Genomic DNA, 4,892 nt, shown 5'->3' with positions numbered 1-4,892 from the left:
ACCCCTCTATACACAGAGACAGGAAAAAGTATTCATACCCCTCTATACACAGAGACAGGAAAAAGTATTCATACCCCTCTATACACAGAGACAGGAAAAAGTATTCATACCCCTCTATATACAGGAAAAAGTATTCATACCCCTCTATATACAGGAAAAAGTATTCATACCCCTCTATACACAGGAAAAAGTATTCATACCCCTCTATAGACAGAGACAGGAAAAAGTATTCATACCCCTCTATACACAGAGACAGGAAAAAGTATTCATACCCCTCTATAGACAGAGACAGGAAAAGGTATTCATACCCCTCTATACACAGAGACAGGAAAAAGTATTCATACCCCTCTATATACAGAGACAGGAAAAAGTATTCATACCCCTCTATAGACAGAGACAGGAAAAAGTATTCATACCCCTCTATGCACAGAGACAGGAAAAAGTATTCATACCCCTCTATACACAGAGACAGGAAAAAGTATTCATACCCCTCTATAGACAGAGACAGGAAAAAGTATTCATACCCCTCTATAGACAGAGACCGGAAAAAGTATTCATACCCCTCTATATACAGAGACAGGAAAAAGTATTCATACCCCTCTATACACAGACAGGAAAAAGTATTCATACCCCTCTATAGACAGAGGCAGGAAAAAGTATTCATACCCCTCTATATACAGACAGGAAAAAGTATTCATACCCCTCTATACACAGAGACAGGAAAAAGTATGCATACCCCTCTATAGACAGACAGGAAAAAGTATTCATACCCCTCTATACACAGAGACCGGAAAAAGTATTCATACCCCTCTATAGACAGAGACAGGAAAAAGTATTCATACCCCTCTATACACAGAGACAGGAAAAAGTATTCATACCCCTCTATACACAGAGACAGGAAAAAGTATTCATACCCCTCTATACACAGAGACAGGAAAAAGTATTCATACCCCTCTATACACAGGTAAAAGTTTATCAAAAAAAAATGTTGTGAAATATTTTGACAACTGTATTCGCGAATACCCGATTTCCGGGTATGAATACTTTTTCCTGTCTCTGTCTATAGAGGGGTATGAATACTTTTTCCTGTCTCAGTGTATAGAGGGGTATGAATACTTTTTCCTGTCTATAGAGGGGTATGAATACTTTTTCCTGTCTGTGTATAGAGGGGTATGAATACTTTTTCCTGTCTCTGTGTATAGAGGGGTGTGAATACTTTTTCCTGTCTCTGTCTATAGAGGGGTATGAATACTTTTTCCTGCCTCTGTCTATAGAGGGGTATGAATACTTTTTCCGGTCTCTGTCTATAGAGGGGTGTGAATACTTTTTCCTGTCTGTATATAGAGGGGTATGAATACTTCTTCCTGTCTGTATATAGAGGGGTATGAATACTTTTTCCTGTCTGTGTATAGAGGGGTATGAATACTTTTTCCTGTCTCTGTGCATAGAGGGGTATGAATACTTTTTCCTGTCTCTGTCTATAGAGGGGTATGAATACTTTTTCCTGTCTATAGAGGGGTATGAATACTTTTTCCTGTCTGTGTATAGAGGGGTATGAATACTTTTTCCTGTCTCTGTGTATAGAGGGGTGTGAATACTTTTTCCTGTCTCTGTCTATAGAGGGGTATGAATACTTTTTCCTGCCTCTGTCTATAGAGGGGTATGAATACTTTTTCCGGTCTCTGTCTATAGAGGGGTGTGAATACTTTTTCCTGTCTGTATATAGAGGGGTATGAATACTTCTTCCTGTCTGTATATAGAGGGGTATGAATACTTTTTCCTGTCTGTGTATAGAGGGGTATGAATACTTTTTCCTGTCTCTGTGCATAGAGGGGTATGAATACTTTTTCCTGTCTCTGTCTATAGAGGGGTATGAATACTTTTTCCTGTCTCTGTATATAGAGGGGTATGAATACTTTTTCCTGTCTCTGTGTATAGAGGGGTATGAATACTTTTTCCTGTCTGTGTATAGAGGGGTATGAATACTTTTTCCTGTCTCTGTCTATAGGGGGGTATGAATACTTTTTCTTGTCTCTGTGTATAGAGGGGTATGAATACTTTTTCCTGACTCTGTGTATAGAGGGGTATGAATACTTTTTCCTGTCTCTGTGTATAGAGGGGTATGAATACTTTTTCCTGTGTATAGAGGGGTATGAATACTTTTTCCTGTGTATAGAGGGGTATGAATACTTTTTCCTGTGTATAGAGGGGTATGAATACTTTTTCCTGTCTGTATATAGAGTATATAGAATTTTTTTTTTTTGGTGATTGGCTCTGATGCAAAAGAAGGGTGGAGAAAGTATTCGCGAATATTCGGAAATAGAATATTCGCGAATACTTTCTCCACCCTTTTTTTGCATCAGAGCCAATCAGAGTTGTCAAAATCTCGCAATCAATTTCGCATTCGCATTTGCGAAATTTCGATAAAATATTCCGAATATTCTATTTCCGAATATTCGAGAATACTTTCTCCGCCCTTCTTTTGCATCAGAGCCAATCACCAAAAAAAAAAAAAAAATCGCAAAAAAAAAAAATCGCAAAATCGCATTAGCGAAATTTCGCAATTTTTTTGTTTTTTATAAAATATCACGAATATTCGATTTTAGCGAATATTTCACAAATATTCGGCTATATATTCGTGATATATCGCGAAATCGAATATGGCGTATTCCGCTCAACACTACACTGGAAGTGATCACCATACACTCCCCAATGCTGAGATCTGTTAGTGACAAGAATTTGGTGTTGGGAACGAGATTCAGATTTCTGTATTGTCAGCAGATTCTGGGCAGATTTCCTGCTGTATTATAATTCCTCACAGCCCCCCTTCCCCAGATATAGTCACATGACCATCCCCCAAACCTAATATAGCATGGAGGGGCTCAGTGAAGGTGGTGGTGAAGGTGTGGAGGTGTCTGATTGGGTCACACAGATCATAAAAGAAGATCTGCCCGGCCTCATAATTCAGAGAGATCCTGACTCTGTTACTGGAGAGACCGGGAGATATTCTGATCTCTTTACTGTCATGTATTATGAAATACTGATTATTATATCTGAACAAACACCAGGACTTCTTATTATTTCCAATCCTTGACTCCTCTCCTCTCCTCTCTATACTGGGATAACACATCCCGACAAACCAACACTCTGATTTACTGACATCCACTTCCCAGTAATGTCGCCCCGAGGAAAATCTCCTGCTGCTTAATACATTACTATAACCCTGAAATCTCTCCGGTGTTTCTGGACGATTCTGCTCTATATCTGACAAGGATACAGTTTTCATGTCATCTGATATCTGTAGATAATTACTAGCTGTGTTCACATCCAGTAATATGTCTGAAGCTTCCTGTATATTGAAGAATACATTTACCTCTTTTATCATATGAGATAACCCTGTGTGTAATGTGTGTGAGATTCCAGACACATCCAGATCCCCTCCATCATGGAGGAGTCTATCATGTCTCTCTCTGTCCTCATTATCTCCCTCCTCAGTATCACACAAGACCCCTGTGTCTGATTCCTGTAGGACAGTCAGTGGGTCAGTCATGTTACACAGCTCCTCAATGTCCTCCATCTTCCTGGACAGATCCTCCTTCTTTATTTCCAGCTGATCAATCAAATCGGATAATGAGAGGGAGATCCGCTCTTCCTGGCTGGAGATGTTCCTCCGGACTCTCTTCTCCAGGTCCTCCAGATGTCTCCTGAGCTCTATGAACAGGGAAGTGACTCTCTCTGTTAGACCGGCTGATTTTTCTTGTACTCTTCCCTTACGTTCCTGCAGACTCCGGACTCTTTGCTCAATCTCCTTTCTATTAGAAATCAGTTTCCTGCAGAACATTTCTGAATTTCTGTTTTTTATTCTCAGAGGCCTCATCCAGAGTCTCCACCTTGTGTCCCCGGTGTTCTCCATCCAGCCTGCAGGACACACAGATACAGGCAGAGTCCTCAGTGCAGTAATATTTAAGAAGTTCTCTATGGATGGAGCATTTTCTGTTCTCCATGGAAGTGGTGGGATCAGTTAGGACATGTTCTGGTGACTTGCTGTGGACTCTCAGGTGATCATTACATAGAGAAGCTTCACACAGCAGACAGGATTTAACAGCAGGTACAGGAGAGTGAATACATTGTGTACAGAAGATTCCAGTCTCCTTCTTATCTGGCTGAGTAGATCGGAAAGTCTCCACTATGTTACGTAGTGTTATGTTCCTCTGCAGTACAGGCCGATCCCGGAACTCTTCTCTGCACTCAGGACAGGAATAACCTCCAGACCCCTCCTGTGTATCCAACACACGATCAATACAGACCCGGCAGAAGTTGTGACCACATCTCAGGTTTACAGGATCTGTATAAATGCTCAGACAGATGGAACAGTCCAACTCCTGTCTCAGATCAGAAGACGCCATCGCTGACAGCAGAAGAGAGAAACGAAACTGAAATTCTCAGCTGAAAATCTGAAGGGCGTATCATAGTTCTATGTACAGGGTGGGGCTGTGCTGGTCTTGCAGCTTTTATCTGCTGTTTGTACATAAAGTACGTACAAAGTTCATTCTTAAAGAATATGCCCAGACAAACTTTTTTCCTTAGTTTTGAATACAATGGGGAAGGATCAGAACTCCTATCAAGTCTTTCCTGCTATCTGGGGCTCCGTTGTAGAAATAGAGCTAGAACTCCAAACCCCTGTAAACTGTTTTTTATTTTTGTTCCTGTTACATATTTTCCATCCTGCCGCATTAAAGTCCCAAGAGGAGAATTAATAGAATAGAACCGTTGTTAGCAGGACAGGAAGTGGAAAAATCTCTCTTATGCCACTTATAGACGATCGGAAATTCCGACAACAAAACCGTGGATTTTTTTCCGAAGGTTGTTGGCTCAAACTTGTCTTGCATACA

At 40.6% G+C, this 4,892-nt stretch overlaps 1 pseudogene; it reads right to left on the bottom strand.

The window, feature by feature from the left end:
• Nucleotides 1-2,614: 2,614 nt before the first annotated feature.
• On the bottom strand, nt 2,615-4,415 carry LOC120941670 (annotated as a pseudogene).
• Nucleotides 4,416-4,892: the final 477 nt, after the last annotated feature.

Source organism: Rana temporaria, chromosome 5 (genome assembly GCF_905171775.1).
Source record: "Rana temporaria chromosome 5, aRanTem1.1, whole genome shotgun sequence".
Lineage (NCBI taxonomy): Eukaryota > Metazoa > Chordata > Amphibia > Anura > Ranidae > Rana > Rana temporaria.
The sequence above is the reverse complement of the archived record's forward strand: the minus strand, read 5'-3'. Positions and strand labels throughout refer to the sequence as shown.